Source organism: Mandrillus leucophaeus, unplaced genomic scaffold (assembly GCF_000951045.1).
Source record: "Mandrillus leucophaeus isolate KB7577 unplaced genomic scaffold, Mleu.le_1.0 Scaffold913, whole genome shotgun sequence".
Lineage (NCBI taxonomy): Eukaryota > Metazoa > Chordata > Mammalia > Primates > Cercopithecidae > Mandrillus > Mandrillus leucophaeus.
This window is the reverse complement of record NW_012109953.1, coordinates 717,409-729,937: the sequence shown is the minus strand read 5'-3', so window position 1 is coordinate 729,937 and position 12,529 is coordinate 717,409. Positions and strand designations below refer to the sequence as shown.

The 12,529-nt window shown below is 44.8% G+C and overlaps 1 long non-coding RNA gene across 1 annotated transcript in view; it reads right to left on the bottom strand.

Annotated features, from left to right (window-relative positions):
- LOC105531844 overlaps positions 1-11,788 on the bottom strand; it is a 21,069-nt gene extending 9,281 nt beyond the window's left edge. Inside the window, exon 1 of the long non-coding RNA XR_001004871.1 lies at positions 11,617-11,788. This is a non-coding gene — a long non-coding RNA (uncharacterized LOC105531844). The remainder of the gene's footprint in view (positions 1-11,616) is intronic.
- Positions 11,789-12,529: the final 741 nt, after the last annotated feature.

Sequence of the window (12,529 nt, the reverse complement as noted above, 5' to 3'; positions counted from 1 at the left end):
TACAGTCCCACCAACAGTGTAAAAGTGTTCCTATTTCTCCACATCCTCTCCAGCACCTGTTGTTTCCTGACTTTTTAATGATCACCATTCTAACTGGTGTGAGATGGTATCTCATTGTGGTTTTGATTTGCATTTCTCTGATGGCCAGTGATGCTGAGCATTTTTTCATGTGTCCATTGGTTGCATAAATGTCTTCTTTTGAGAAGTGTCTATTCATATCCTTTGCCCACTTTCTGATGCGGTTGTTTGTTTTTTCTTGTAAATTTGCTTGAGTTCTTTGTAGATTCCGGATATTAACCCTTTGTCAAATGAGTAAATTGCAAAAATTTTCTCCCATTCTGTAGGTTGCCTGTTCACTCTGATGGTAGTTTCTTTTGCTGAGGAGAATGCACTTCTTAACTTTCCAATAGCATTACTCATTGTTTTCTTTTCCTTAAACAGTACTTTAACTCACTTATCAGATTTCAACTTGCTTTTCCACACAAAAGTATGACTTGAGGTCTTCCCAGGTTCACACGTATAGAATGACCTCTTCTTTTTAACTGCAGTGCAGTGTGTATATTCCATAGTTCTTTAGTCAGTCTATTACTATTGGTGTCTCAGATGAGTTCCCCAGAAGCAGAGCCTGAGGAGAGGACTCCTGTGCATGAGAATTACCAAGTCAGTGTGCTTCCCAGAGAGGTCTATAAGAGAGTGGGAAAGGCAGGGAAGCCCAGTATGGGCCATCTCAGGCCATGCCTGGCAGAGAGGAGCTTCAGACTGGTCCTGAAGGGGACTCAGGTATGTGAGTAAGGCTCACTGCTGCACCCATCATTGGTTTAAGGGCCCTCCTGGGGGCAGGGGTCTCACACATCCAGGCACATGAAGCTGTCTATGAGAGTATACCAGGTGGCTCTGGGCCCCCAAGGGCAGTCTATGATGAAGAGCTGCAGGTGCAGAAACTTGCTGAAAGCCCCACAGCAGATGGCCCTCTCCTTTTTAATTTCAGCCACAGTTGTGACAGGGGTGTGACCTAATGTTGGCCTTAGCTCTTATTTAAAGGCGTGTTTGTTTGTTTCCCAGAGAAACTCAGCCAAGATTCATTTGACAAATACCAAATCTCTAGGATGTCCCATGAGCTCGCATCACAGCTCATGAGGCAGCATGAATGTCCTCCAGGAGTTCACACGGCTGGGAGTAGACCAGAAATAGGTATGATCACAACAAAATTCATTATTGCAGCAGCAGGACTGTGTACCCCTGAGATAATAGCAATTCACTTTCACTTGGCTGGAAGGGAGGGGTGCTTCTTGCCTGAGGGGCTGATATTTAAGCCAAACACTGGAGAAAAAGAAAGAGTTTGCCAGGCTGAAAGTGACACAGGGCTCCTGGAGTTGGGGTTGGGGGGCAATGCCAGCACAAAGACAGGGCAACTGGGCAGTGGGTGTTAGGGCAGGAGCTTTCTGGGAAGGGCAGCAAGAACAGCTCGGAGAAGAGAGAAAATTGGTCTGAGGAGCTTTCAGGCTAGGGAGTTTGGCCTCTTCTCTCGGGCATGGAGAGTCACAGAGTGTTCCAAGCAGGAGAGAAATGCCCAGGATAGGTTTGCAATAGCTCCTCTCTCAGTAAGGTGGAGGGAAGTGAGATGGAAACCAGGATCATTACTCAGTGGACACTGAAGTGTCACTGGGCTTGTGGGTCTGCTGCTGAGAGGACAGACCACAAGCTGCCTTCAACTGTCAGCCCTTTCAGGGGTCAACTCAACTGCAGAGAGCAGTTCTCTTGAGGTCATGGTCTTTTCTAGGGTGGCCCAAATCCAGTCCTGATGGATGAGAGGCTACAAGGGCCTGACCATCTCAGCCAAACTCAGACAGCTCTGAGAACTATACTAGCTCTGGAGCTCACCATACGGTTGGGCCAAGGTTGCTTTGGGGACCAGATTCTCCCTCTGCTCACTCCTGCCTTCTTTCCGTCTCCCCAACCCCTGCCAATTGATCCCACTGACTGTAAACATACCTCATGCTAAACTCCAACTGAGAGGCTGCCTTTTTGGAGCCCAGCTGAGACAACCACTCAGGAGGTTGTAGCACTAACTCCGGTAGAGAGGATGGGTGTGGGAACATCTCTTCCAGTTTCTGCACACATTGGACACAGCTCAGTTCTGGAAGGAGAGATATACCTCTCTGGTAGATCAGGCCTCTGATGATTTCTCCAGACTCCAAACCCACACAGACAGGATAGTGTCAGGTAAAATGAAAACTTAAAACCTGGGCTCAAAAGTTCTGTGTCTTAGTTTTGGCTCTCTCAGAAATCCACCCTGATGCAAAGATTTGAGTGCAAGCAGGATATTTGGCCAGAAAATGCTGGAAGGGGAGTGAGGAGGTGAGAGAGGAAAGGGAAGGCAGCCAGGCAGGGGCCTGCCATCAGGTAGGTTACTACTGTGGACACTGGTGCTTAACTCTGCTGGGACCTCTGGGAGCCAGAGTAGAATATGTGCCTCAGAGTTGTCCCTTGCAAGGGTAGGAGAGCTGAGGTATTTATGCACCAACTCCTGTCAGTCACTGACTGATAGTGGCTGCTCAGGTGTCTTAATTCTCCAGGTACTTCCAGTCCTTTGTGGGTAGGATAGAGTTCTGCTGCTAGAAATTACCCTGAAGCACAAAGGTGCAGATGCTGGCAGGTGGAAGGTAGGCATGGGGGATATATCGGGGCTCGGATATTATCTAAGTTTTAGTCTCCATTTCCTAATGGCAAGAGCTTAGAGGCCTCATCCATGCAGAGCTTCAGCTCTTTAGTCATCAAACAAGGATAATGATACCTGTGTTTTAATTTTTGTGAGGTTTAAATTTGAATAATATCCTTAAGAATAGTTGAAGGGAGAGATCAGTGGACATATAATGTTAATCACATTTCCTGAACCCCCAAACTGCATTCTCAAGTGTGGAGATGCCACGAGTCCCCTTCAACTCATTGAAAGCAGAATCAACTTGACCGGGCCTGATGGTTCACGCCTGTAATCCCAGCACTTTGAGAGGCCAAGGCGGGCGGATCACGAGGTCAAGAGATCGAGACCATCCTGGCTAATACGGTAAAACCCCGTCTCTACTAAAAATACAAAAAATTAGCCTGGCGTGGTGGCTGGCACCTGTACTCCCAGCTACTTGGGAGGCTGAGGCAGGAGAATGGCGTGAACCCAGGAGGCAGAGCTTGCAGTGAGCCGAGATCATGCCACTGCATTCCAGCCTGGGTGACAGAGCGAGATTCTGTCTCAAAAAAAAAAAGGTAGAATCAACTTTTCAAACTTGAATCTTCAGAGTCATGGGTGGTGAGTCACCTGCATTCATCAAAAGTGATATTCTGCCAATGACCTCTGGACCTATTCAATGAGGTATCGGAAAGATATCTCAGCATTCAGAAACGTTACTGCCCCATTTTTTAGGGATAACATTTAGGAACAGTGAGGTCAGTGCCACCTGGAGGATCAGTAGCTGAATGTGGGATGGAGAACCCTTCTTCCTCCCTCAAGATGCTCACTGCTCACTGAGACCAAGGCCTTTTTTTTTTTTTTTTTTTGAGATGGAGTTTTTCTCTGTCGCCTAGGCTGCAGTGCAGTGGCAAGATCTTGGCTCACTGCAACCTCCACCTCTTAGGTTCAAATGATTCTCTTGCCTCAGTCTCTCGAGTAACTGGGATTATAGGTGTGCCACAATGCCTGGTTAATTATTTATTCATTTATTTATTTATTATTATTATCTTTTGAGATGGAGTTTCACTCTTGTTGCCCAGGTTGGAGGCAATAGCACGATCTTGGCTCACCACAACCTCTGACTCCGGGGTTCAAGCGATTCTTCTGCCTCAGCTTCCTGAGTAGCTGAGATTACAGACATGCGCCACCACACTCGGCTAATTTTTTTTGTATTTTTAGTAGAGACGGGATTTCCCCACGTTGGTCAGGCTGATCTCGAACTCCCAACCTCAGGTGATCTGCCCACCTCGGCCTCCCAAAGTGCTGGTATTACAGGCATGAGCCATTGCACCCAGCCCCTAATATTTGTGTTTTTAGTAGAGATGGAGTTTCACTCATTATGTTGGCCAGGATGGTCTCGAACTTTTGACCTCAGGTGATCTGCCTGCCTTGGCCTCCCAAAGTGCTGGGATTATAGGTATGAGCCATCGTGCCTGGCCAAGGCTTTTTTTTAACTTAATTTAATTTTATTATTATTATCATTACTTGAAGGAGGCAGATGGAAATGCCCAGTTTGAACAGAAACTTTCTAGAACTATGCATTTCCAATGCTCAGTGGTGAAAGAGTCAGCTAGAGTATTGAGTAATGGTGAACTGTGTTCCCTATTAAATAGAAGGTAAATGATTGCCCTGCTTTGAGTTTCCTGATGTGGTGATTCACTTGCAGCGAATAGGGACTCCTGATAAGATACTACCATCACGGAAAATCTTCAAGGAAAGGCTGCATATCTAGCTCTTCCCTGAACACCAGAGGCAAGAAAGGGGACTATCAGGTATAGTCCCCTTCAGGGGCACAAATAGACTGCAGAGGAAAGTGCTTATAATTTGAGCAGAAGCACTTTTGTGCAAAATACCAGGACTGTGATAATTCCCACCATGTGTGAGAAGAGTCGTCCAGTTTTCAGGGCCATTGCTACAAAGTGCTGGTGGAATTTCTCCTGTCCTTGTAAGAACTCTCACTCCTGAGTCTCAGTTTTACTTTTAACCAAAAGCCTTTGATTTGATCCCCATGAGGTTAATGGGACCTTAAATCCATCACCAGACTCTTCAGAATTTATCTGGAGATTCCACCCTCTCTGCATTTTTATCACCGTCCCAATGGCCTTTTCTATAATAGACTTTTATATTCTAGACATTAATCATTTTAATTTTTAAAAATAGATAACATTTGAAGTACTACTTCCCCTTTCCTAAGCTTCTTTCGGACAGCACTGAGTAAGTAAAGCCTTAACTATGTCCTCTCGTTGAAAAAAAACCCCATTCATAAACCTGATATGTTTCAGACTTTATGATCTGAGCGTAAAAAGAGCTGAGCCTTTGATTCATATTCTGTTCCATCACGAGTACAGCGGTACTGAAGGGATTTGCATATTTAAAGGAGTGTTCAGAACAACCCACATAATGAATTCTCAAGGGTCTTCACAGAGGAATTGCTATTCATCTCCACCATTGATGTCTGTGGCGGGGTCTGCGTTCTCTGGGGACGTTGAGTGGATGACAGTGCTCAGCAGCAGCCAGTCATAAGGCATCTGAGCAGAGGCCTCCATCTTGCTTGGACTTGGGAGGGTAGAGAGGGTAGATTGCATAGCTTGCAGGCTGCACCAGCTGGTGGACAGGTGGTGTTTGCAGGTGTTGAGAGATGGCTGGTGAAGTTGGTTCCACCCCTTAAACAATTTGTTACAGAGCACCCCCTTTCCTAGGAGTTCAAAACCCAAAGGGATCCAATTTCCTGATTTTAAGTCTGCAATTGCATGGATCATCACATTTTCTTGTGAGAAAAAATGTGAAGGTAACTACCTTTGGCCACCAGATTGGTAGGAAGTTCTACATTACAATGTTCCAAGGTCTGTCTGTATTAAAACTGCAGCATATCCCAAGTACCTAGAAGGGTAATGGTTGGGTTTACTTAAAATTTGACAAGAAAAGGTGAAGGCACACCAGTCCTGCACATTGAATGCACTGTTTCTCAAAGGGTTGTGTGAGAAGGAGCTGGGACTGGGCTGGGAAAAAGCTCAGCTTTGCTTTAGCTTGGTCTTACTCATCAACATCACCTTTTCCTTGCAACTGTGTCAACACAGTGGGCAGGACCTTCTCTGTTAGTCACTACCTTTGATGTTTGTGGAGCTCTGCTTCCCTATCCCCAAGGGTCTCTTGTCAGCCTCCTGCCGGGCATTCTTTTTCCTCAGGGTTCTGTTAGTAATTGCTTCTCCCTGAGACTTCTCATCTAGCCTAACAGGTGGTCTAAACCAACAGCATTCACTGGTTGAAGACGGAAATTGATGGATGGTAGTGGGAAAGAACATGACTTTTAGACTCAAGACCTTGATTTGAGTCTGATTCTGTCACTTATGAACTGAGTAGCATTGGGCAGGTACTTAACCTCCCTACGCCTCAGTTTCTTCATCTTCCTCAAACAAGATCATGCTTTCTCCTTCCTCCAGGCATCATGGAGATCAGACCTGCAATGTACATGGTGGTGACTCAGAATGGGCCTGCTGTAGATATTAACCAGTATCCAGAACACTCAATAGGGTTTCTCTGTATGTTGGCTATTTCATGGTATAGAGTAGCTGAATGATTCTTCACTTGGTTTGGAAGTGGTCTGACTTACACCACATGCTGTGTGGTGCCTGAGAAGCTCCCTCAGGGAGGATCATGAGACAGATGTCATCCACGGCAGCTACAGGCCTTGCCTTGAAACTCCGGAGCACTCACCTGTGCTGCCAGATGCCTGCTCCAGGAGGAGAAAAGGGTGCCAAGGGTGTATTTATTTTGAGGGTGGTTAATATTTCCTCCAGTAAAACTGGATCCTTAACTAGTTGTTGTCATCAACATCATCATTATATGAAGGAAAATCCTAACATTTTAAGTTGATATCTTAGAGGGCAATCATTTTCTCCCACAGAAAATGCTGAGTTACACAGAAGATGAATTGCTCTAACTCAAGGCAAGCATTTCTTTTCTTCTTCTTGTTCTTTTTTTTTTTTTTTTTTTTTTTTTTCTTTTAGTGGTTGTTTCTAAAGAAAGAGAAACAAGCTTACTCTAGGCATTCTCCTTCTCAACAGCTTGGGAAAGACGTTGGACATAGACTCAAATGACCCAGCTTTGCCCCAGCTCTGTCTCTTGGCAGCTAGGTGACTCTGAGCGAATTGGTTAATTTTACTGAGGCTCAGAAGCTTAACCTTTTAAAATAGAGTGAACACATTCGGCTGTCCAGAGACTGTAAAGCTGGCATGAGATCAGGAAAGGGTAGGAGCTTTGCCAGGCTCTGGTTGTCCCACAGCTTGGGGGCCATGGACACAGGGAAGTGCATGCTGAACAGGTCTCAGAACTCATCTCAAAAACCATAAACCTTTCTGGACGTGGAAAGGGTTTGGTTCTTCCCAGGGATTTGGTTCTTGCAGAGATACACATCTGCTAATGATGAATAGGAGAGCAAATTTTTATTATTGAAAATATTAAACCAGTGCCTTTGTCGCCTCATCAGCCATATTCTCTTTCAACCCATCCACTATAAAAGTGAAAGGGAATCCATTAGGGACAGGTTGAGTTTTTCCTAGATCAGTGCATTAGTGCCCAGGAGCCACCCAGAGGTCTTATTACACATTCTGAATCAGAAGGTCTGGAGTGAGGAGGGGAGAACTGAGAGTCAGCATTTTTTATAAGCCCCCAGGCGATGCTAATCTCCTATTCCAGGGGCCACTCTTTGAGAGTCTAAGGCTAAGAACAAAATGCCTTTGACTTACTTTGAGGTTTAGTTTTCTCCTTCTTGAGCCCACAGCAGAGAAATAATCTTAAAACTAGGTTTTGGGGAAAGAGAAAAAAATTTTAAACTCCCACTTCCTCCCTTACATATCCAGAATGAGGACTGACAGACTCAGACCCTAGAGGTTTTCCATGAACCATGGCAAGGGGAAGTTACAGGAGGCCATGTGAAAGCATGCATGCAACAAGAAGCAGATAGGAACATCTCCCTGATTTTTGAGAGGGGGGCCAGAGGAAGAAGGAGAGGAGTAGTTGGGGCCCAGGCCAACCTTCCTTAGGGCCGATCTCAGGAAAAGGGAAGGTGTGGAAACATCTAGGAGGTGTTTTGTGAGACTCCAGAGACACTTGAACACATGCTCCTGGTTCCCTCCCCAGCACGACTCCCCAACACGGCAGCTCTACAACAGCAAGGACGGTCATGGGTTTGGGATGCGGGGCTTTGACACTGTGTGTTGAGTCTTCCTCACGTCCTCCATGGTGAGGAAGAGAGCCGGGCATTGCTATGAGTGCTGTGGCAGTGAGTGCAGTCCCTGAGGGATGAGACCATTGTGCCTGTTGTGGGTTTTATCCATAGTCCCCCCAAAGTGAGAGGGACCCTCCCCCCAATAGTCCTGAACCAGGCCCATGCTCGACAGACACTTCAGCAAAGGGAGCTCACATAGTTGCCCCCAAAGAACCAGACAGAACCAGCACTCTGCAGTGGCACCAGAAGATAATGTCTCAACCAGGGGAGAGGAGATGCCTTTTACCTGGGAGCCACAAATACAGGAGCTCTGCATAGGGAACAGGCCTCCCTAACACTTGAAGGGACATAAGCATTTCCTGGAGGCACCTTGAAGAGGCACAAGAAGGATAAGCAGCTGTAGTGGAAGGTGGCTTTAGAATAGATAGGCTAAGAGGCTGACAGATGCGGCTTACACAGAGGAGGCTGTTTCTCTCCACAAGCCAGCTTGTGCAGCCTCCCCCAGGCATTAGAGGGAAAAAAGTGGGAGGAACTTCAAAGCCGAGTCCGATTATAGGAAATAAAGAACTCATTTGTTCTTGGCACGTGGGAACAGTGGTGTGGAATGTCAGTCCTGCTATAGTACCATTTAATCAAGACACAAGTAAAACTAAATCTTACCATGCTAAAATAAAATTATTTAATTCATATGCTTTACACTATGTATTTTACCTAATAACCATGACAGTAAATGAGATATTTATCGTCTTTTAAAACCAAACATTGTGTTACACATATTTCCATATATTGTCTAGATTTCTTACTCTTTATCTTGGTATATTCAACCTTGTTAACATTTAGTGTGAAAAATGGCAAATATGTGTTTATGCGTGAATATGTATGTGCACTTTGTGTGTGTGATATATATGCTGTTATGTGCTGAGTTGTGTCCACCTAAAATTTATATGCTAAAGTCCTAATCCCCAGTACCCAAAAAGGTGACTTTATTTCGAGATAGATAGAATCTTCAAAGAGGTAACTAAGTTTAAATGAGGTCATTTAATGGATGGGGCCTATTTAATATTAGGATGCAGACACACACAGAGAGAAGAACATGTAAGACGTCCATCTGCAAGCCAAGGAGAGAGGCTTCAGGAGAAAGCAACCCTGCTGACACCTTGATCACAGACTTGTGGTCTCCAGAATGGTAAGAAAATAAATTTCTGTTGTTTAAGCCTCCCGGGCTATGGTACTTTGTTATGGCAGCCCTGGCAATTGAATACAGAGAGTAATATACCTGTTAGACATACATGTCAAAGTTCCCTTTGCAGGAAGTGATGAACTCAGCAGTAATTTGATAAGAGATGGCTTAGAATATGGTACATTCTTGCCGACTCATATGATGAATATTGATTGGGGCCCTTCTGTGGATGAGCCGTGGTGCACATGATCTGCTCCCTCACACATACACCTATAAATTCACCCAACACATGGCAGTTCGGGATGCCAGATGAGAGGCAAGCAAATTGCTTTTGAGAGGGGAAGCTCAGCGAAGTGGCATTTAAGCTGGGTTTGGATGGGAGAGACAGAAGAACATCCCATTTGGGAGGAATGCAGGAGAAATAATACGGAGCAGAGATGTAGACATGTTCTGGAAATAGTGACCGAATAGTAGGGTGGGAACATGGGCAGAGCATAAGGGGAAGGTGAGAGATGGTCAGGGAGGTCAGAGACTGGCCAGATTGTGCTGGAGCTTGAAAGCCAGGCCCAAAATCCTGGATTCTTTTTTAACAGGAAATGAGGAGTAATGGAATTTTTCAAAGCTTTGAAGTCACATGATTAAAGTGGTGGATTAACCTGCCAGAAACATCTAGAATGTAGAGCGAGGGTGCACTGGAAATAGGAAAATAGATGGACTTTGCAGAAATCCAGATGCAAGGCAACTGAGAAGGGGGCAGGAATGGGCGGCGTCCAGGAGCCGGAGAAGAGAGGATGCTTGGGACCTGGCAGCTTCCTTTTCATCTCTAGGTAAATTAAATACTTTCCCATAGTTTGGCGCCCTTCATGGTGCTGCTACCTGCCAGGCTTTGGAGAGTGAAAAGCTGGAGGTTTCTGCCATTTCTGTGGCTGCCCAGGACAAACCTCTTTGGTTCTGCTGAATGAGCATCATTAGCATATTTATACTAGAACTCAGTTCCAGATAGCAGCACTTGAGAATCAAGATAGACAGTGTTATTGTTAGTGGGAAATCAGTGGGTCAGTAGAAGAGCTAGAATAGTGAGTGACAATTGTCTTGCTGGTTACTCTCAGCATTGACACAAAGGGACGTGGTGTTGGGCTAACTGAATTTGCACTCAAAGATTTTGCCCTCCCACTGGCTGAAGTTCCACTGCATAGAGATTATGCCTTGGGTCATGTGACTCTTGTGAGGTGAATGCCCTCTATGAGGAACGAGAACTAAGACTGCAGGACTGGCTGGGATAAGGCCTTGGACGTGGTGTCTACCTGGTTCTAGCCCCTTGAGATGGATCCATCTATTCCATATTAGCCTGTTCAAACAGGGCCTCCAGCATGCTGTCTTGGCTGTCTTGGATTTCTGTGTTTCTTACTCTAAAATTCTAATTTCTTGATGAAGATTTTGGTGGCTACAAATTGCTGCTCTTCCTCTAGGCACTGGAATGGATGGGTGCCCTGGTTTGGATTTTCTAGTTCAGCCCTAAAGAAGATTTCTGCTAAGGAAGAAGGCTTTGCCTGGAGTTTCTGGTGCTGGTAAGTGTCTTGGGCCCATGCTTGAACTAATGGGTTCAACTTTATCCCCTGGCCACAGGTATAAACTCAAGAGTGAACTCTTTATGTAAGCCACAGAGGCTGCAGGTATTAGAAAAACAGCTGTAGTACTCTTCTGAAAAGTCATCTCTGCTCTCCCTTCCTGAAGGTGGTGGAAGAAACGTATAATCATGAGAGCTGCTGGGATCCATTTGCAACCCTGCATGATGCTGACCACACAGAAAGAAGACGAGAAAAACAGAATCCAGAGGCCTTGACGTTCTTACTGGGCCCCAGTATCAAACAAACTCAAAACCTTCCCTACCTCTGGACTTCCAGTTATGTGATCCCTGAAAGGCATCCACATGTGACCTTTCCCAGTAAGACTTTAGTTAGGTTGGCTAAAGTGTTAGCAAAGTCTAATCTTGTCGGCAGAAAAAAAAAAAATTGCCTTTTACTATGTTTGTACCTTTTAAAGACCTCATAGCCCAGCAGACTGCATAAATGCTGGTGAATTTCTTTCAAACCATTGTCAAATAAAACATCCCATCTCCAATTAGCAGAATGTCTCCATTCTGAAAGTCCAGGAGCCTTCTTTATTTTTTTATTCTAAAAATATCTATACCAGGATTGCAATAATTTGAGGATTACTAACAAGAAAAACTCCTGAAACTTCTGAGACTGGGATTTGCATTTGCAAAATGATTTGCAACCAGACCTGCCAGGTAGCACTTCACGGAAATCAAAAAGTGGGTTTTGAATATCTAGATTATATTTTTTGGCATCCAAATTCATAGTAAAATCATCTTTCTAGCTGTCTGCAGTAGATGTGGCTAAACTCTCAGAACAGCTTCCACAAGTGCTGAATAACTTTTGATAAAAGTCGATGTAGCTGGAACACAGTCACATTTGATTGACTTACCTTAATTCTCTAAATCAGCTTATTGCCCAAACAGCTCCTCAATTCGGGTGTCCCCGTGCTGCGGCCACCTTCTCTAGTTGCCAGAGCCCGCTCCTCCACCCTAAATAACTGCGACTGCGGCAGAGGCGTTTGGGTTGGTTTAAGATGGCAGTATATCCCCCTGTTTCTTCATTCAGGATTTCTTTGCTTCAAAGGAGACTTTGTGTTTCCCAAGTTTCCTTCTTCTGCTTGTATGAATCTAAAATGAATCTGAACTAAAAGTACTTGTTGAGTGGTTATGCTCCCAACTGTAATTTGGAGTCAAGGTATGAATATTTTATACTCAAAGAGTCACTGAAGATTTGTAGGAGGTTTTTAAAAATAAAATGAATACACTCATTTTGTTGGCTCAGGTAGACTATAGCTGGGGGAAAACAAAAATACAGGACGAGCCCTCAATCATGAGTCTTTAAAAAATGAATCAGGATTTGTGTTTTGGGATAATCAGGAGTCCCTGTGGTGAGTACACAGTGTCCTTTGGAGGAAAGAAATACCAGCCTGAAGGAGAACCGGGAAACAAAAACAAAAGCCACCCAAATGCTCCAATCTCGTTTTAAACCAACCCAAATTCCAGAGGTGCCGTTTCAGAAGGGAGCTCTTCATGCCCTGGCAGAAATTAGGTGTCAAGCTAGAGAGCCAGTATTCAGATGCCTGTGGCTTCCTTTCACTGCAAAAATAGATTTAAAAAATAATCCAGTCTTTGGCACATTTTCTCCGAGACGGAGAGACCTGAGTAGCCCCTTTGCTTTCGCTGTATGTTTGTGTTGCACTGAGCTGAGGGCTTTGTGAGCTCATAGGCTACTTCAAAAGCTGTTGAAAACAGTCAAAACTGAAACTGAATACATGTGAATTAAGCATTTCCTTTTTTATATAA